General features: G+C 37.4%; 2 protein-coding genes across 4 annotated transcripts in view; one reads left to right on the top strand and one right to left on the bottom strand.

The window, feature by feature from the left end:
- DHRS7 (dehydrogenase/reductase 7) overlaps positions 1 to 21,870 on the bottom strand; it is a 977,513-nt gene that overhangs the window by 108,466 nt on the left and 847,177 nt on the right. The window lies entirely within an intron of this gene.
- Positions 1 to 21,870, top strand: part of PPM1A (protein phosphatase, Mg2+/Mn2+ dependent 1A) — a 52,538-nt gene that overhangs the window by 995 nt on the left and 29,673 nt on the right. Inside the window, exon 1 of one of the 3 annotated variants that reach the window (XM_050797809.1) lies at positions 2,530 to 2,736. The exons of 1 other annotated variant lie outside the window; for it this stretch is intronic. The gene's annotated coding sequence lies outside the window, so the exon portion shown is untranslated. Of the gene's footprint in view, positions 1 to 2,529; positions 2,737 to 13,199; positions 21,136 to 21,870 lie in introns of those variants that run through there. One more of the 3 variants, XM_050797808.1, reaches the window with a different exon arrangement.

Here is a 21,870-nt window from a genome sequence, read left to right as displayed (position 1 = left end):
TTGTTTCGAATTTTAAAATGTTAATCTTATTACCCATGAGCTTCCCAGTTCATACCAAAATGTCCCAGCAAGCTGTATTCAGAAATAAAAAGTAGTAGGAAGGTGCCGCTTCATCGGCAGACTGTACACTGTGTAGACTCCTTGCAAACCTCTTTCCGTTCATATTTTCTATTTCTCTCCCTCTTCTGCTACAATTGACCCAGATTCTCCAAGTGCAGAACAGAGAGAAGAAAGGTGTGGAAGCCTAAAGGAAGGAAGCAGAAAGATAGGCAGGATTTTCAAGTTTTCTACTGTCCACTATTCTCACTAGTGACCCAACTTCTGCTTACGAATAAGAAAATTTGTCTTTTAAGAGCGCTCCAAATGGTTGCCACATGAGCTTTTCTAGTTCAGAATGTTAATGAGTCCACCAGCACGCCACTCATGCTGTTACTTGTCTGGACTACTAAGGATTCCAAAAAGGTAGCGTTTCAAAGATCTTTGATCTAATTTCTTTTTTTGGGGGGGTGGGGAGGTATGTGGAGAATTAGGAAATGTATCCTCAGATGATACTGAGACCAAATGCATAGTGAATTTTATTTTTATTTTGTATATCTGGAAATGATCCATGTTCATCTTCTTCTAAGAAATTCTAACCCCAAAGATATTGAGTAATTTTTGCGTTCCTTGACGATTTGGTTTGCCAGTGACTGGCGATTATACATTTGATCCTGTTGTTAGGTTCTAGGTCTAAAAGTAAAGGAAACAGAACCTTCCCCAAAGTCATGTTGAGAAAATTGGAGATGGCTTTTTACAACTTTAAAAGCAGTTAAATGCTTGCTGAATGCCAGAAAGAATGAATAGTTTGCTTTTGATCTAAGAGTTGGGGCAACAAAATGGTTTAGGAGATAGAAAGTAGTAGGGTGCAAATTGCTGTAGTAAGCTCCTCAAGTAAAACAGAGAGGCCTTCAACATAAATTTACCTTTTTTACTGGCCAGAACTCAATTTGGCCAGTAGAAGAACCTGCCTTCTACAGTGAAGTCTTTGTTTTGTGTGTGCATCAGAACATCTTTTAAAAATACGGACTTTTCTTATAACTTCTTTTCCTGTGAATGTGTAGGTCAAATTTGTGAACAGGTTAAGCCGCTGACAAGAGAGGGAAGGGCACCCCAGCCAATGGGAACTCATGCTGGTGATGTACTGCTCCTAGGCTGCGATTCATTGGCTGCCTAGGGTTTGTCATTCTATACCCGGCGTCTGCAAGCAGCGTGGGTCGGGTTTTCTAGCTAGCTGAACTGGATTTGGCAGCCGGCACGTGCAGTTTCTATTAACTTTAGCTCATCTCTACCTCTTAACAGAAGCAGCTGTTATGTTTCTGATTATTCTCCTGATTTTGAAAAATCCTATTTCCTTCACCTACCTCATTGGAGGTCATTGGAGGTCCCCTGGGACAGAATCACGTGATTATCTAACATGTGCAAATAAATACAATGTGGAATCCCCTGAGCTACAGAGGGAAAACCTGCCAGAAAGAGCATGTGCCCCGTGCGTGAATCAGCTGCACTCGCACGTGGGTGGGCGGTGGTAGTGTGCGTGTCTCTGCCCTTCGGGACGCGAGGTGTGTGGCCGTGGCACCTGCTTGGGCTTCCTGGGGTCACTGGGAGAGGAAGGCTCTGGAGGCGTGGGACTCTGGGGTAGGGGGGGTCCGGCAGCTGCCTGGGATCCATCATGGGTTCGAAGGGCAGCGGCCAGACCGCGACGGCGCCCAAGAAGGGTGGACAGCTCCGGGTCTGTGATCGGGGCTGCGTGTACACCATCTTCGCAGGGAATGGGGTTTGTATCTGCAGGCCTGTAGAAAGCCAGGGCTCGGGGCGCGGACGCCGTAGGGGTAGCTTCCAAGTCCCTACTTGGCCAAGGGCCAGGCATGGAGGGGCTGTCCATCTACTGGGCACCGAATAGTCGCACATTCTGTCCAGTCCATGACGCCAGAACGTGAAGGCCCGAGTCCTCGCTGCTATCCGGACCCCGCTCCCTTCGGCTTCAGCCTGGTGCTCCAGGCCGCAAGACGACGGCGGCGGCAGCAGCGGAGAAAGAGGCTGGGTAGGGCAGTGACGTCATCTGTGGCGGCCCCTCCCCCGCCCGCCAGCCTTCGCCGCAGTTCCTGCCCAACGACATCCGGGTCTCTGTAGCTGCTCGCCGCGCCGCAGCTGTAGCGGCGGTGGAGCCAGCGGGGCGGGGCGAGCGGAGGGTGGGGGAGGGGCGACGCGGTCGTGAGCGCGCCTGCGCGGGGCCGCGCTAGAGGCGGCGGCGGCGGCGGCGGCGGCGGCGCTAGGGACGGGAGCGCGCGCGGGAGCTAGAGAGCAGTGGTCTCGGCGCCGGTCCGGCCCGCAGCTTCGGGTCCTCAGGCGGCTGCTGCTCCGGAACGGGTGGTTGGGGAGGGGGGGTGGGGGGACGCTAGACAGGTGAGGCGCGAAAGCGATGAATCCTCGGCTCTTCCTCCTCCTCCTCCGGGACCCGCTCTCTGCCTCCCTCTCCAACGCCCGGATGATCTGAGCCGCGAGGGCGCCGAGAGCCGGGGGCCCGGACGCAACCCGGCTCCTCCCCTCCTCCGCCCCCTCCCCGGCCTGACCTGGCCCGCCGCTGCCGCGGTGACCCCCTCCCCGGCTGCCGCCGCCGCCGCCGCGGTGACCCCCTCCCCGGCTGCCGCCGCCGCCGCCTCGGCCGACCAGGGACCTGCCCGCCTGCGGCTGCTCCGGGTAAGTGCGGCGCTTGGGCCGACGGCGGGCGGGCGGGCGGTGCGGGCCTGCGCGGCGGCGGCGGCGGGCAGGCCTGGGGCCTGTAAACAAGCCGGGCGTCTGCCCGGGCGCTCCCGGGAGGAGACGCGACAACTCCACCCCCTGGCCGGCCTCCTCCCCCGAGCCGGGCGGCGGGCGGCGAGGGGTTAACGCTCGGCGAGGGCGGTGGCGGTGAGGCGGGGGCGGGGTGTTTGTGGCGGCGGCGCGGGGAGGGGGCGCGACCCCCTGGCCGTCCGCGGCCGGGAGGGGTGTTTGTGGCGGCGAAGCGGGCGAGGGCCGCGGGCCAGCCTGGCCGGAGAGCGGCCTGCGGAACTTTTCCCGAGCGGGGAGGGGGCGTCCTCCCGCCCCTACCCTCCCGGGCGCGCCGCCCCTGCTGTCCTGGGCTTTGGCCCCTGGGAGGGAGGCGGGGAGATTTCTTTTGAATCGGGCTTAGCCTCGAAAAACCTAATTCTGTAGAAATTGCTTAAGGGTTTACAGGGGGCAGGGCTGAGAAGCTCCTTCAGAAGTCAAGTTCAGTGAGTGATGCCTCCAGTTCATTCATTATTAAGGCATCGAACACATCCATTGAAGTAAATTCCGATTTCTCATCCTTTTAACTACGTAAATTGGGTAAAACTTCTTGATGTTAGAGCTTGGTTGAGGTATGGTTCTGTTCTGCTTGTAGATTTTAATTAAACTTGGATCCTTTTCTTGAAAGACAGCTGGCTGTGGAGAGCCTTCTACCAACTGCAGTTTTAGATACGTTTTGAAAATTTCATCACCTGAGGTATTTTTCTTCTCTCTCCTCAAACACCACATGGTACTTATAAATCCACAAAGGTCATGCTTCAGTTGTCCAAGCCATGGGATCTGTGTGCTACCCCCGCCTCACCCGAGTTTCCTGCTAATTGGAATAATGAGCTGAATGTGTTTCAAGAAGTGGTTGGAAGAGTGTGAGAGAGAGGTGTCATTTTCTCAAAGGAAATGATTTTGACATTATTGAGATAAATTAGAAATTTTTAAACATTGTTGTGTAAAACAGTCTTTTCAAACTTGCACGTTGAGGTTTTAAACACAACCACTTTACTGAGTGTGTTTCGCTCCGAAAAGTGGAGGGATTTGTTGAAACACCACTCTGCTGAGACTTAGGGTTCCAGAGCACTCAGGAATTTAGCAGAGTTTGGTCCCCAACTCTCTTTGAAATACTTCACTTTTATACTTTTATCTTGCTACATATTGGGCCTTTTCCAAAGATTGTTTTTCTGTAACTCCTTATTTTACAAATGAGAAAATTGAAAATAAGGAGATTTTCTGTTCTTAGATGTTACTTTTATTGACTTAATGCTTTCTTTACCAATAAATAATTTGAAGCACAAAGTAACATTTCCAAGTGTTACAGTTTTGTTCTTGTTATGTGTAACTTACATGTATCTGATTAAACTTTCAGTCGTTTAAGGATGATTACTTTTAACCTGGAAGTTTACAGCAGTACCACATTATTGAAACTATAATGAACTTCCTGCACCACATGGCAGTTGCTTAAGACATTTTAATTTGATATCATAAAACATTTTTAGATCAGTGAAGTAATTACATTATGGGAAAGGTATATTAAGACTGATAATGTTTGAAGTTAACTACCTCCATTATATTTGAGAAATAATAGTCATCAAATTCCTTTTTGTTTGTATCTTTTTATGTATTTTGTATACATATTGTATATTTTTACATGATGGACTGAGGTATATGACCTGTTGAAGGGAACAGTGCAGTAGGAGACAAGGATTGTTTAGTCATGGCTATGCTCCAAAATATCTGTGTCCATGGACAAGTCCTTTAACCTTTTGAGTTTCAGCTTCCAAATCAGTAAAGCCAGTTGGGCAGATTAGATTATCATATGTACTGTCCAGTTATTACATTTTTAAATTTTCTTATCAATATTGTGTGACTAGTCAACATACCTTTGCCAAATAAATACCTGTTATGTGTGAGGCACTTAGATGTTTCGGTGTTCTAAGGCTGGATTTCTTTCTCGGTTCTGTTTTATTTAACAAATTCTAAGTTGGTGATGGTTCTTTAGAAAAGCTATTCTTGTAAGCTATTCTTGATTTTTCTTTTGGGATTGGGATGTGTAGAGAAACTCTTGAGAGGGAGAAGGATGGAGATTTCATGGGAGACAGAGGGTGGTTGAGACTACAGGTTTGAACAAGCACAGGACCCTTGGTAGTCTGATGTGAAGGATATTATAAAAATACATTATGAAGGTTTTTTCTGTCACTTCAAGCTGGGTCTTGTTAAACCTTTGAAAATTCTGTAATACCTCATTTGTTTTTGAAAGAAATCTATGGCAACATCATTTTGTCATGTGGTAAATATTGCTAAGCAGTTACTAAATACCTATAGTCTTTGAGTTTGTTCAGATTATACCTAGGCCATTTGTTTACTCTAATAGCTAGTAGAATGTACAGCTGATTTTGCTTTAACTGTGTGTGTGCTTATTTGTAATTTTTAATCAAAGAGTGGCATATATCCACAACGAACTTGTTACCTCTGAAATGCCCATGAGAACTGGATTAATTTTTTAAGATGTAAATCTATGGTCATGTAGAAATAATGTAGCAAGGTGATATTTTGATGATCCCCTCAAATGATTATCTAACTCTTGCCTGGGCACCTGACTCTGAGTCAGTATACTCTTGAATACTTTCCATCCTTAATCAAATCAGGAGAAAGAGACGGCCATGTAAGAAAATTGACCCTGGCAGGGTTTTGTAAGAGTTAAGCAAGAAGATAAAACAAGGCATGGCCCTGTGAAATATATAAACCTTGGAGAAGGGGAGAAGGTATGGTGAGGCAACTGGGTAAAAGTTGTGTCGTCTTCTATGTTGGGTAGTAATTTTATGTCACAGTGTGTCCTGTCTTCCATCTCAAATAACAAATTTTAAAATTAAGTTGTGTTTATTATTTTGCTATTAGCCAAGATACATAAATTAACTGACCTGGGATTATTAGCCATTCATATATGAAATAAACTTGGGTTAACCTATATCAAAATCAAAAGATTATATTCTTTACTCTTCACTCTTTCTAATGTCTTATGTTCTCCATATTACATAACAATTTTATACTTCATTCTGAGTCTCCAGAATATATTATTTGATGATTTTGACCTTTGAATGTCCTAGCTATCCATGTACTACCTAGATAATCTCATAACCTGGCTTTTCTTTTGCTGTGGCAGGTCAGAGCTACAGAAAGTAAACAATTGAGAAAGGCAAGTTTCTATATACCTTTATCTGAAATGTAATAGACTTTATAATTTTTGTAAGAAACTGAGGAAAGGTACAGGCTTTTAATGTGTATCAATAAACTAGACTCTGATACTGTTTTTATAATATTAGAGATGTTTTAAGCTTTCCTTGAGTAAATATGTGATAAAGGAGGGATCTTTGGTTTTTATAATTCTTAATATGTTCATTTAGAATCCATTGACCAAGTGTATGTAGTATCCGTATTTAAGATCTGGATTAAACACGATTAGTTTTTGTGGCTGATAAGATTTAGAATTAAAATCTTTTGAGATTAAACTACTTTTAGATACAGAAGAAAGTAATGAAAGCCATACTTTCTTGGTCATTTATTTGTGTTAGGCTTTAATTTTTTTTCCATAACCCTCTAAAATATATGATGTTATCTTCATTTTATAAATAAGGAAATACAGGGTCAGAGAACCTAAATAACATGCCAGGATCAGATCTGGGTAGATATAAAAGTATTTTTCAAGATATTACTGAGTGGATTTTTCACAATTAGATGAACCTCCTTGTTACCAGGAACCAAAATTTCAAAAGCTAAACATTAACACGATTCATAGATTCCTAGAGTTAAGCAAGTCCATGTAAGTTTATGTAAAGTCTTCCAGTGCAAGACTTTAATGTTTTCTTCTAAAACATTCAGAAAAGATTTAAGAAATTAAGTTCATTTTCTCATTCCCAAAGTTTTTCAGAAGTTAACGAAGCTAAACATTTTATGTCTTCAACTACCATTGTTTAGATTAAGGAATGGAATCCATGTTAATTCTCCAGTGGTTGATATCCTTAATGAAGGATCTAGGGAAATGTTTCTGAACAGATGTAATCAGTAGAGCCACATTGAAGGGCCCCATGGTGGACATGGTGATAAAACTAACCTTTGAAAGTTAGGACAGAGTTTGAGTCCCTGTTCTCCTACTTCCTAGCCAGGTGTTCCTGGGTAAGCTACTTGATTTCTTTAAACCTGTTTTTGTTTGTTTGTTTGTTTTTTATGTCAAATGGAAATACTTTTGTTGTAAGGTTATCTTGAAGATTTAAAAAATAATTATATAAATCACTTGAGATATTTTCTACCATGAAGAAAGTGCCAAATAAATGGTAGCTGTTATTATTTATTGAGTATATGAAATCTTGAGATACTTAGGAGTATAGAGACTTGCTTAGTATGAGAGGGTTGTCTTTCAGTATAGCTTTTGCAGTGAGCCTGGAAGCCAAACTAGAGATTGAGTAGAAAATTTAGAAGACATTGTAAACTCTAGGAATTTAGAGCACTTGCATTTTAATAGACTAAAAGTTAAGAGGTAATAGAAGAAAGAGAAAGTTGAGTATGAGTAGCTTTATTTGGCTCTGCAAAGCTGGCAAGACATCAAGGGTTTGGAGTTAATGATTAGGTGGGAATAGATGGTTAAATTGCGGATAAAGAGTAACAGTAATAAAGCAAAGGTGAATGTTCAGGCTAGAATGATCAGTAAGGAAGGACAAGGGTTGGTATCTTGAAGGGGAGTTACAGTTTATGGTGAGAAATGAGCAGGAAGATATCATTGCTACAGGAAAGGATGCAAGAGAGTAAGGAAACTAAATCATTCTGATTAACTCAGTTATTACCATTTTTTAAAAATGGAGTCTTTATAAAAGGCATTAAGGCTTTATATGTGAGTCCTAGGTTAAGTTTGAAAAATTTTCTTGGAATAATGCAGGTCTTACTACTGCAGACCCAAACCAAGATATTAGCATTCCAACTGGTCTCTTTCCTGCTACCATCTTGTGCTGCATCTCCTCCCCCATTCTATTAACCATCAACATTCTTTCTAAAATATGGTTTTTCATTATATTGTTTCTCTCAGTATACTTCAGTGACTCCCTTTTACCTCTGGAATAAAGTTCAGAATTTTTGGTTTGGCTTTTGACACTTTCCATGATTGGACCTCAAGACTAATCTGTTTTAACCAAACTAATACACTTGCTATCTCTGGAACACACTCTTTTCTCTCCATGGATCTTTGTTCTTGCTAATGTGCAGTCTGGAATTCTTTTCTTTCTTTCTCCAGCTTTGGTTTTCTCTTTAAGCAAAGCTCATTTCTAATATTTCTTCTTCCACAAAGTCGTCTCTGACCCCCAGAGTGTTTAATCTCTCCTTTCTCTGTACTTAAAGCAATGTCTGTGTATTATTTCTGTCATATGTTTTAACTTTAGGTATTTTGTGTTTAAATTATAACTGCATTTAGTTAATTCTAAAGGGAAAAATAAATTTTTACTTTACCCAAAGGCTAGCGGCTATCACAGTGCTTTATGGATAGTAGACAGTCAGATATTTGGTAAATATTAAGCAAAATCTACTTGGAGTGGAAGTGATTGTTGTAGGAGGAGGTAGTAGGAGTAGTTACAAGCTTTATTGTAGCAGACGTTTCTGACTCGCTTCCTGTGTGTTATTTTTTCCGAACCTGGATATTTAAGTGTGAAGATAATACAAATCTGAAGTGTGGCAGTGTTCTTATATTGATGTAGAAGACTAGGGTGACTGATTCTGGACCTGCAGGCATCATTTTAACTTCCTCCATTTTGGCTTTGAGGATTAACAGGACATTTATAATCACATATCTCTTTTCAGAGTATTTTATATTTGCAAATATTATCGTGAACTTTGTGTCCTTTTAACCAGAGAGGAATTTTGGAATCACAGGAATTAGATGATGTGTGAAAGAGAGATAACTATCAGCTGACCTAATTTGAATCCAACAAGTATCTAATAATATGCATACTCTGTGTTCAAATAAACCTCTAAACTAGACTTTCAAGCTTATCAAAATGCTAGACTATTTTCAGTGTTTGGAAAATACAAGCCGGGTGTGGTGGCTCACGCCTGTAATCCCAGCACTTTGCGAGGCCAAGGCAGGTGAATCACAAGGTCAGGAAATCGAGACCATCCTGGCATGGTGGCGTGGGCATGGTGGCCATGCGCCTGTAGTCCTAGCTACCCAGGAGGCTGAGGCAGGGGAATTGCTTGAACCCGGAAGGCACAGGTTGCAGTGAGCCGAGATCGCATCACTGCATTCTAGCCTGGCAACAGAGCAAGACACCATCTCAAAAAAAGAAAAAAAAAAAAAAGAAAATACATAGTAAAATGTATTGGCTTTTTAAATGGATAATTTCATATAATCAGTCAGTGCCTGCTTAGATCCATTTGTTGGAGAACAATGCTAATGAGACCTCTTGATTCTTTGTGTGTCTCTTATGTTTTCCTAACCTTGACATTAGCAACTAACAATGATAACTATCATTATTGAGCACTTATGTACCAGGGACTATTATAATAAATTTTCAATTATTATCTCATTAAATCTTCACAGCAGCCCTATGAGCTAGATGCTGTTACTACCTATATCTTAGCAGATGAGGAAATTGAAACAGAGCAGTTATTTGCCAAGAGTTTCAGATCTAGTTACAGAAGCCTTAATACATGTCCTTGGACTTTTCAAAAGTAATCGGTTGATCCATGCAGTTTCATTGCTACTGCTGAAAGTAAGTCTCTTGGCCATTGGGATGGGTCAGAAAATCTTTGTACATGAAGGATATGACTATTGTTCCATTGTACCCAGAGAGTGAATCTTGTGATTGAGTTGGGATTTGAGGTGGCAATGTACACTAAGTTTGAAAAGTATGTTATCATATGTTAGCTCCCTTTAAAAATTTTCCCCAAGAAGAGCTATTACATTTTTTAATATTAAAAAGGTATATGATATGGCCATAATACAATTAGTTCTACAAGCCATACACACTTTTTTCTTACGACTTAAAATTTATTCATGTTTACTACTTTGCAACCCACTGATATAAATTATTTCACTGATCCTTTATTCAAATGAAATAGTGAGTCTAAGAAGATAGTCTTAAACACAAGCTACCTAAGTTTACAATAGAGATTATACTATAAATGGAAACTTCAGTGTTTATTGAAAATAAATTCCTTAAAAACAGGTCTTGTTTCATTCATTTTAAAGAGATAATCAATATATGACTGTTAAATTTTTGTAGTCTCCCTGTTCATTTTCTGATAAACACATGACAGAAAATTGAATGTGAGCTGGAAATATAACAGACTATGAGAAAGCATGGGTCATGTATAATTCACTTTAAATTTAGGCTGGTGTTTTGTATTCATCTATGATATGACCACCTCAGGCAGGGATGTAAGTAAACATTCTTTTTTTAATTATACTTTAGGTGGCTTAATTATTTTAAAGAATATGTTATTTAATAATTGTATATTGTACCGTTTCAAAGAATAAGAATATAATTCATTGCCAACTTTGAATGTCTTGGATTCTTAGTACTACCTTTTTCTTTAGCGTGACTGGTAGGATCACATCAAATTTGGTACTGTGTGTATAAAGATGAAGTGTGCTTACCTTTATTACCAAAATTCAGAAATGAAAATGTGAATGATAAAAGATAAGGTATGGTTATATATTTTTTTGTTTTTGTTTTCCAAACAGAATCTCGTAACTTACCAGGCTTTAGAAAAACATCTTTGCAGTATACCATCATGCCTCAGAATGTTAAGTAGATAGTAAATAAAATTTTCATTTTTTTGTAAAGCAGTAGGGTATTATCCTTTCTGAGAGCCTGTACGGCCCTTTTGGATGCCAAAGGGCCAATCTTAGAAGTGGCAGCTTTTGTTTTGTGGTCAACCCACAGCTTACCCTGTTAGTCTGTATCTGCCATCTTCATTTTCTCTTTCTGCATAAATGCTGCTTGATACAGTAAGCAGGTGTTTCAGCTAGTCAGCCCTCTAGTGTGATCTTTTTTGGTTTGCTACAGTCAGTAAAATAAGTAGCTCTGTAAGTGTAAATAGTATTACTTGTTTTATGTGGTAAAACTCCAAGATTAAGTTAGAGATATTTTTGGCTAGAATACATTGAAAATGGATTTCCCAGCTCCCAGAAATTTGTTTGTGTCTGAATTACTTTATACTTGGCTTCTTGCATAGAGAAAAGTTTAGAAAACATCCATCCATGAATGTTGAATGAATGAGCAGATGAATAAATAAATAGCTCAGGGAAAGAAAATATGTCATAACTACGTTTTTTCTCTTTTGTTCCCTTCGTTATGTGGCATTTTTCAATAATGGGAGTGTGTCTCTAATGATGTCGATAAACTTTTTAAAGTCATTGATGAACAGTAGTGTGAAAATCAAGTTTTGATTAAGCCGTAGATTTCTTTTAGGGTCCAATATTTTCTTTTTAGAAATCCATTATGATATTTTTGTAGGGATAAAAGACAACCATGTATTCTATAGATGGAAAATGGTAGGATACAGTTTGTTAGGCCAGCTTCTCTGAAAATACCTTTTCCTACATAGATGATAATCAGTGTTGACAAGGGAGAAGCCAGGGTATAATGGCTGTTATTCATTTGTCTCATGTATTCGTCAAGTGTCATGTGCTAAATATGAACAAAAAAGACATGATCTCTTTCTTCCTCCTGGATCTTAAAATCTAAAGTGAGAGATAATTCACCAGGTAAGTGCTGTGATAAGGGAAATAGAGGATTCTTTGAGCTTATGACTAAGGATAGATCTGTTTCCTGAGACGTGAAACTAAGAAGTGGCGAGAGTTGAGAAGTTCATTTTGGGCCATGTGATTTGGGGTGTGGCTATTCAAGTATAGGAGGTAGGTGGTTACACATTTTTTAAGCTATTAAATAGACTTTCATTTGAAAAGGTTTTTTTCTCTCTTACTTTCCTCAGCATCTATCTTCCTACACAAAAAACATCTCATGTCACAATTCATGAACGCAGTGAGTGACTCTATTTTGAAAAATGTTAGATTATATCAACAGAAGTCTGTTAGAGGCAAATGCTTTTGGTCATTTTTTTCAGCAGGGACATTTCATATATGTAAAATATTTAGAATCCCCATGTATTTTGTATATAAATGAATGTTTTACCATCTTAAATGTTTAATAAGTTATATTTTTCCTTTCTTTCAACTTAAGTATATAAGGTTACCAGCAAACATTTGTAAATGCTCTATGTGAGGGGTTTTGTTTATTAGTTTTAAGCGAGAGAAAAAAGGTTAGATTGGGTCAGGAAGTCAGTTATTGTTTTCTCCGTTAGTCTGAGTCCAAATCCTCAACTATGCAGGGATTTAAAAGTAGCAAACTAGGAATTGAATCCTCTTCAATTTTGGATAACTTGAATAAGACAAGTTATCCAAAACTAGTAAGACAGGTTATCCGTAACTAGTAAGACAAGTTGTTCAAAACTGATAAATCTGAATTAGTTAACAGATGAGGCAAATTGAGATTGTAAATGCTAAAGCATTCTTAAAAACTTTAAAAACTAAATAGTTCTATGCCGTGTAAGTCTTTTTAGTATTTTGCTTGTACTATAATTGTAGTGAAAATAGGTCAGTATCTAATTTTTATAGTCACTAGAGCCCTCCAACTAAATTTAGCTTAGATATTTTTCTAGCAACTATATACTTACAAAGTTTACTTTTAAAAACTTGTGTAATACATGCCTTTATAGAAATTTAAGAAGACTGTTTACGGATTATGTACTTCAGATCACAGCACAACTAGAAGATGTTGATACATTAAATAAAAAATCAGGAAACCTATGAAGAACATCAGAAGTGACAAGGTGTGTTCACTTGCACTTTGTGAGATTGAAACTGCTGCCAGTATCTGTGCAGAGTATGGTTTGAGTACTTTTATATTTTAACTGATTTAGCAAAGACTAATTATTTTTTGAATAATTTTGGGGTTAAAAAAATTGGTCTTTAGCATAGAAGAGCTTTACCCAGTTTACTTTAGTTGGTTCAGTTGGTTGATTTTGGTTTGCTTTTTGAAATTTTGTATTGTCTTAATTTGGGGCACATTGAACTCAGTTACAGTTCATTTGCATTAGAATTCATTTGGGTGAAGTTTATTGTTGAAGGAGAGTAAGTAAATATTTAACCGAAAAAGTGAAGTAAATATTCAAGGCTATAAGGTGAAATATTTGTCGGCTGAGAAATTTTCAGATAACTTTTTTAACCTTTGAAAAAAAATTTACTACAGCATGAGTATTTTTTATGCTGCTATATATAATCCATAGTTACGTTTTTTAACCTTTTTATGTAAAATATTGATTAAAAAATCATACAATCATAGTAATCTTTTAAAATTGCTTTATAATTCACATAGCATAACATTCATCCATTCAAAGTTTACAGTTCAGTAGTCTTTAGTATATTCAGACTTATGCAACCATTAACACAATTTAATTTTAGAACGTTTTCATCACCTCCAAAAGATACCCTGTACTCATTAGCAGTCACCCCCCATTCACCAGTTTCTCAGCCCTTATCAACCATTAATCTACTTTCTGTCTATAGATTTGTCTAGTTTAGATATTTATATAAATGGAATACAGGTAACTTTATTAGTGATTTTTCATTTACATGTGTATTGTATGCCTCATGAGATAGCTATGATTAAGTTAGCTTTCTTTTACAACTTAAATAACAATTCTTGTCTGACTGGGAAGAAGTACTAAGTAATTGAGAGACTGCATCCCAATTTAAACCAAGAACCAGACTCCTTACTAGTATAACTCAAAAGAATGTGTACCATTAGCCCTTACTCCTAGTGGTGTGTTTCACTGTGAATTGTTCAGCAGCCTCTCAGCTTCCCGTAAATACCAGTTAAGTCTTAAACTCAGACTTGCATGAGTTTACTGAGATATGTTTACCTTTGCATCTGGCTTGCCTAGAGTCTACCTTCTTAATCCCCTACTAAGTCCAAGAATGAGGAAGAATTAAAAGCAAGAAAGGAGATATAGAAGAAGAGATTGCTCAGGCTGAGGAGGGGCAAAGTGATAAGAGCAGGATTAGAAAGGGACATTAAAAATTCAAGGATACTGAGTTTGTGGGCATCAGAATAAAACTTGGAGGCTGTTTTAAGAGAGAATAAAACCTAGAGGGAAGGAATAAAAGACAAAGATGTTGTAAAACATAGGTAAAATATTTAAAACTTTTAGTACTGAATTTTGAATTTTAGGCATATGTCAGTGAAGCACAAAGGATAGCCTCGTTTTCTGATGAGCTTTAATACCCTTAAGATACTTTCTTTCTGGAACAGTGTGTAGGAATTTTGAAGCTGAACGATAATCATGTGTTCTCTTTGGTTTGTTCTAACATCTTCAGATTGGAACCAGTACAGAGTAGGAAACCCATATCACCTTGGGATTATTTTTCAGATAAATCTTCCAGAGGATTAAATGGCACTATCCCCCTCGGCTCCAAGTAGGAGGGGAAGAATCCTATTTTAGGTGCTGTCAGATTCAGTGGGCTGCGTCGTTCACTTTTTAGCCAGAAAATGGAGCTCAATGAGAAATCGCAGCTTCCAAAGAAAATCATACCTTGATTTTATAGGTCAAAGGCTTTCTGATTAGATCAGGATTGTTACTGAGATTTTAGGGGCATTCAGTTAAAGTGCCCCAAGAAGAGTGATAAATCACATATAGGTGTAAAGTCAGTAAAGTCCTTTAATAAGCAGACTGGAAATTTAGGGGGAGGGGAATACACATTGTTAGACTGTTGGTACCTCTATTTGACTGCTAGGATGATGATATATTTTAAATTCTATATTCAGTTTCTTATCAGAAATACTGCCTACAATATCTTATACTTAATTTTTTAGGGAACAGGTGATAAAGATAGGTTATATTTTCTTCAGAGTGATATTCATTATTTAATAGATAAAATGTGTTATCTGAATGTTTATAGTAGCGGAAACCAAGTTTACAAAATGTGTATATATAATTTGTTTTCGTTTCTTATAAAAGATTTCCTCTATGTAAATCTTCCTGTTTTATAGATGATCTGTATTATAGGAGAAACAAGAGTATTTGTTGATTTAACTGGCTAATCTACAGGACTGAGTATTATTAGAGGAGTATTTAAACATAGAAGTCTGTGAAAATATTTTTAGTGCTGAGGGAAATTGTAGGGACTTTCTAGAACCGCAAACTAATAGAAAACTTTTGGCCAGGCATGGTGGCTCAAGCCTGTAATCCTAGCATTTTGGGAAGCCGAGGCGGGAGGATTGCTCAAGCCCAGGAGTTTGAGACCAGCCAGGGCAACATAGTGATACCTTGTCTCTACAAAAAAATATTTTAAAATTAGCTGGATGTAGTGGCACACCTATACTCCCAGCTACTTGGGAGGCTAAGGTGAGAGGATCACCTGAGCCCAGGAGCTCCAGGCTATAATTTTGAGTTGTGATCGTGCCACTGCACTATAACCTGGGTGACAGAGCAACACTGTGCCTCAAACAAACAAAACAAAACCCTTCTACCTTTAAAGATGTGAGGATGTAAAGATTGCTGTGATTTAAATATAAATCATAAATATATAAAATATGAGATAACAGAAGAGTATTTGTTAAACAAAAGTAAGCTCTGCTACTTAGGCACTATCATTTTGCTGATGTTTTCTGATTCTCGTAGTACAATAAATGTTAAACTTTACTACTACCTTAGCCATGTTGCAGGGAATTGACATGAATAGAGAGATAAGTTAATAGTTCCTGGGTTTTGGCTGGGTGTGGTGACTCATGCCTGTAATCCCAGGGAGGCTTAGGTCGGCAGATCAGGAGTTCAAGACCAGCCTGGCCAACATGGCGAAACCCGATCTCTAATAAAAATCTTAAAAATTAGCTGAATGTGGTGGTGCACACCTGTAGTCCCAGCTACTCAGGAGGCCGAGGCAGGAGAATTGCTTGAACCTGGGAGGTGGAGGTTGCAGTAAGCCAAGATGGTGCCATTCCACCCCAGCCTGGGTGACAGAGGGAGACTCCATCTCAGAAAAAAAAAAAGTTCCTGGGCTTCAAGGGCACCCTAATGTGCAGGTCTTAAATTCTTAGAGCCTACTTTTATGGACCATTTATGTTACTGTTGTTGGAGAATTTGATTTTCTTTTTTGTCTTCCCCTTTCCCTTGGCCTTTGTAGGTTTTTTGAAGTGAACATACTTTTATGTATTTACTTTTTTATTGAGCACTTCCCAAATGGCAACTTTATTATTTTATTTCTTCAACTCAGTTGCCTAGTTTACTTCATTTGTATCTAATCTATGTAACTCACCCTTTTGAGTTTTTAATATCAACATTTTAAAATTTATTTTTTTAGATTCAGAGGTGTGCATATGCTTGTTACATGGATATTGCATGTATAATGGTGGAGGTTGGGCTTCTAGTGTACCCATCACCCAGATAGTGAAGGTTGTACCCAATAGGTACTTTTTCAACACTCACCCTCTCCCAGCCAATTGTTTTTATTTCTGAAAGTAATATTTCTTTCTCGGTCTGCATGATAATTTTTTTATAGTTTCTTATTTTTCATTAGTTTTCAAAAAATACCTTGTCGGGCATTTTGTCCATAGATATAATATCTTAAATATTTGCTAATTCCATCAGAAGTCCTTAGGAAGTTGTACTTATGGTAGTTTGTTTTTGTATTTGGTGATTTTTTTTTAATGAGCTAACATTTGATTAAACTGAACATTTCTCCATCCTCTGTATAATTGCTTACAATTTAATTTCCACTTCTTTTTTTAGCATAAAAGAGTTTCATTTTCCTTTTTATACTCAATAAATTGTTTAATTAGCCAGTATTTTTACCAGTTTCTGTACTTATTGTTCCTTGCATCTTCTCTGAGTCCACTTTTCTTCTTGCTGAAGTACATCCTTTAGTAATCCTTTTAGTAAGGTTGGCTTGTAAATGTCCTTAGTTTTTGTGTGAAAGTATGTTTTATGCATTACTTTGTTTTTCAGCTGGATAGAGAATTCTTGGTTGATAGGGTTCCTCCCATCAGCACCCTCAGTATGTTATTTCATTGTCTTGTGAAACTTGGCAAACTTGAATCTCTGAGAAGTCTGGTCTGTGCCTAATTGTTATGCTTCTGTATGTAATATTTTTTTTTTCTGGTAGTTTTTTAAAAGATTGCATTTCTTTATTTCACCACTACTTACTGTGTGACCTTGGGCAAGTTCAAAATGGAGATAAAATTGTATCTGTGTCATAGGGTTGTAATGAGGATTAAGTTTTAAAGCACTTAGAACAGAGCCTTGCATATTGTAAGTGTGACATGTTAATGTTTGTTTTGCCATACTTGGTATTCTAAACACATTTCTAAATTATGCTTAACTATGTTGTTTTATCTATAGCTCCTCTTTGAAATACATTGTTGATGGGAAGACTCATACCTTTCTTTGTTTCTAGAAAATTCCTTAGCCTTCATATCTTTGAATATTTGTTTTCCAATATTCCTTCTTAGTCTCTGTATTATGTTCTAGGTGGATCCTCAGTATCATTTTCTAATTTACTAATTCACACTTTGACTTTGTCCAGCTAGAGTTTATGTGGCTTCAGTTTTTATTTCTCAGTGAATTTTAAAAAAATATTCAGGCTGTCTCTCTAGCAGCCACCTATTCTGGTTTGATTTCTGCCTGTTTTTAATTTTTCTCCCCTTAGTGGCTATTATGGCTTCCTTTTAACATTTGAAATTATTTTCAGATTGTCATTTTTTCTTCTAGAATGAATTACAGTTGTTGATTTTATTGGCTGTTCATCTTAGTTTAGTTTTCTTCGTGTGTTCTGAGTTTGCTTTTGCAGTCTCCTGTTGACTGGAAAGTTCTTTGTTTTGTTTTCTTTTTCACTCTTCTTATCCAGTGGTTTTACATGCACCTACATCTCCATCTAAAACCACATCTTTATGTTGGAGGTTTGATTCCCTTGATTCTTGGTAACATCAGGATGAGGCTTCTCTTTCCAAGAATAAAACACAAACTAAGATCTATATTTCTTCTCACTGGACACATAGTTTCATTTAAACCATAGCCCCATGCAGTGGTTAGTAGTAGCTTTTTCTGGCTCCTTTCATAGGTTGGAAGAGCCTCTCCACCTTAGGTATTGGTTTCAAGCAGTGAGCCTGAGGTTCTATCCCAGCCGTGCATGGGTACCTTTTTAGTGCTTGTTACTATCCCTACAGGATGTAGACTTTTGGCCATCTCTGTTGCTTGAGCCCAGAAGGCTCACAGTTGTAGCTTAACAAACTGCTTTGTATTTAAAGAGTTCAGTGGCTTGGTCTTTTTTAGTATTTTTTTGTATAGTTAATATATATTTAACATATATTAAAGTGTTTGGAACAGAAGTACATTTCAAAAGTGAATATACAGATCCATTTGGTTGGAAGTTAGTTGTCTTAGTCCATTTTTGTGTTGCTATCACAGAAGATCACAGACTGGGTAATTTATTAATAATAGAAGTTTATAAACTTCTATTATTAGCTCTCGGTTCTGGAGGCTGGTGTAAGTCTAAGATTGAGGGGCTGCATCTGGTGAGGGCCTTCTTGCTCTATCATCCTGTGGTGGAATGCAAGAGAGCACAAGAGCAAACAAGGGCAAGATGGGGCCAGACTTCATTTTACCAGGAACTCACTCCTAAGATAAGGGCATTTGAGGGCAGAGCCTTCATCACCCAGTTACTTTTTATGGACTCACTGGTTATTACTGTCACAATGGCAATTCAATTTCAACATGAGTTTTGGAGGTGACATTCAAATCTTAGCAGAAGTCAGCATTTAAAATCAGTGTATATCCTACATACCCTTCAGAAAGATACTAGTTTACTCTCCTACTTATGAGAGGTATTTTTTTTTATTCCTTTGACAATATTGGGTGTTACAATTTTTTAATCTTTGATAAGGTAATGTATAAAAAATTTGTGTTTAGTAGCTAGCATGATTGATCATTGCTCCATATATTTATTAGCCATTTATATTCTTTTGTTTATTTAATTGCCTGTTCACATTCATTGCCCATTTCTTTTCCTTTAAAGTGTTCATTTTTATTGTCTTCTAAAATAGCTGTTTGTATATTGTAGTAATATTAACTTTTATGTATATATTGCGGATACTTAAAAGACGTTTGCTTTTCAGGTTAATGAGCTTTATTTTATAGTGTAGAAGTTTTTTTCTCTGGAGTCATTTTTCCTTATTCCTTTGAAGTCAGTCTTGTCATCCTTAGAAAGTCCTTTCCTACTGTAAGATTACAGAAATATTTGCCTACATCTACTGGTATCATTTTATTATTAATACTTCACGCTTCAAGCTTTTAATCTCTTGGTATTTATTTTAAGGTGTGATGTTGTAGGGATTCAGCTACCCACCACTGGAGGGCAGAAGCGGAAAAGATCAGCTTTCAGACACCCATTATTGAATCTCTGTTCCCAGAGAGCTCTTTCTGGATTCTCAGTTCTGTTTCACTCATCAGTTTATTCCTGCATTAGTATTGCCTCTTAAATACTGTAATTTTGAAATTACAGTTTAAGTATCAGGTATTGCAGATGCTCATGATTTTAGGATTGTTTTGGCTATTCACATTTATTCATATGTATTTTGAAATTATTTAATCAAGGTCTGGGAACAAAAAGGTCCAGTTGTGATTATATTGAATTTATAGATTAATAAAGGGAGGATAACCATCTTCACAATTTTGAATCTTCCTATCCAAGAAAAAAAAGTGTGTTTTATTCTGAAGCCCTCTTAAAAAGGTTCTATTTCTTGTTATTTATTTAAATATACTTTTATTTGTTTTCTCTTAACTTTTTAAGTGATTACTGTTAATCATTTTCATATATAATTTTCTATAGTCAGATAATCTTATTGAGTATTTTTTCCCTATCATTTCAGGTTTTGAGTTTGCCATCATGTAGTCATTAACTGCAAATAATAATTTGATCTTATAATTTTATGCCTCTTTTTGTTAGCCTTGGCTTATCTCAATAACCATTATTTCTAGACATTGCTAAGTTACAGGGATAAGAGCTGGTTTCCTTGTTCTTTTTCCTTTCCTGGGAATTGTTCTAGTACTGAGATTTTTCCTCTTTGGCTTGAAGTAAGTATTAAGGAATACATTTTATCAAATCTCTTTTAGAACATGATGAGATGATCATATGAATTTTTTTAAACTTTTACAAAGATGACTTATATTAGTCAGCTGCCTAATGTTGGCTCATTGTTATGTTCCTAAAATGAACCCTATTTGGTGATTTGTAATATATATTTTACTTGTGTTTTTGCATCTGTATTAATGAGTATGTTTGGACTGTGGTTTTTTTTTTTAGTGCTGTCATTGTCAAATTTTATAGAAGGATTATGATAGGTTTGTAAAAAGAATTGGATTTTTTTTCCTGTAATCTCTAGATAATTTAATTTGAGAGTTACATGCTTCCTTAAGGCTTGAAAGGTCCTGTTTTGAAATAATCTTGCCTGATGCACTTTTATTTTTAATAGCTTATTTTGAGAACAATCCAAATTTAAAATTTGCAAAAATAATATAATGAACTTCCATATTTATTTAAATGGCCAGTTATTAACATTTTTCCACATTTGTTTTACAAACTTTTTCCCCTGTGTATGTGCATATATGTATTCATATTCTCTTGGCATGCACACACACAGTTTGTTATTTTTTAGTTTTGCTGAACCATTTAAGACTCAGTACAGACATCATGAACCTTTACTCTTAAATATTTAAATGTGTGCCCCCTAAGAACAAGAACTATAACTTTCTCTTACATAACCGTAGTTCAGTTATCAAATTTAGGAAATTTAACATTCATACAATACTATTATCTAATATACGACCCATAGTCAGATTTTATCAGTTGTCCCAGTAATGTGCTTTATAACAATCTTCCCCACCGCACTCCTTCACCCTCTGCCTTCATCCAAGCTGGTCCATAATCACATATTACAGTTTGTTTTGATCTCCTTGGTCTCTATTAACCTGGACTGGTTCTTTAGTCTTTCTGCATTTTGTTTTTCAGGAACTCTGGAGTTTTTTGAGGAATAGTTCTTTAATAACTTTCTCATATTGTTCCAAGTTTCTGGTCTTCACTCTAGCACTAATTGAAAACAAAAAATTATTTTCCAAGAACTGTTACTTTCCTCCATATTTTCGAATTTATCAACAGAGAATTGTACAGAGTGATTTATTTTACAACAATAAAATTCTGTTTGTGAGGTGAGTATAGCCTGTTTGGCTTCTAATTTTAAATAATTTTTTTAGTTAGACTATTTAGTTGCTTACCTATTTTATTTTTTTCACATATAACATGTTCTGTAATTTTACATAATCCTTCAGCTTTTATTTTATTTTGTATGTGTATGTGGTTCATTTTTCTTTTTAGGTTGAATATTTTGTATACTGATATTCTTTAGTATACTGATTTTTTTAAACTAAGTGTGAATTTTTTTTCCTATTTTTCAGCACACTTGCTGGCTTAAATGTGAGTTTTCTTAATAAGGTTTGGTCACATCTCAGAATTTGATAGGGGATTTTTCTCATTATTGTTTCTAAATATTCTATAATTGTAGAAATATATAAACTCAGTGCAAACTGGAGAAATGTATAAACTCAATGCAAAGTTTACTTTTAAAGCAATTTCCAGATGTTTGAGGTTTTCTTGTTTCTGTACACATTATCAATATCTACTGTTAATGTATTAAGTCAGATGTGTCATTTCATTTTTATTTTCTTTTTTTTTTTTTTTGGTCTGTGGGGTAGGATGGGGGAGTGTGTTAGAAATCTATAAGCTTTTCTTTCCAACATATAATCCAATGTTTGATTTTTCAATTAATGTTTTAAGTGTGTTTGAACAGAATATATAGTCTTGAAATTTTGGACCACATCTTTTACCAATTTAAAACATGGCTCTTATTCTGTTTATTGCTTTATTCCTTGTGATTTACTTCGTCT

The sequence above is a fragment of the Macaca thibetana genome, chromosome 7 (genome assembly GCF_024542745.1).
Source record: "Macaca thibetana thibetana isolate TM-01 chromosome 7, ASM2454274v1, whole genome shotgun sequence".
NCBI lineage: Eukaryota > Metazoa > Chordata > Mammalia > Primates > Cercopithecidae > Macaca > Macaca thibetana.
This window is presented reverse-complemented; position numbering and strand designations above follow the sequence as displayed.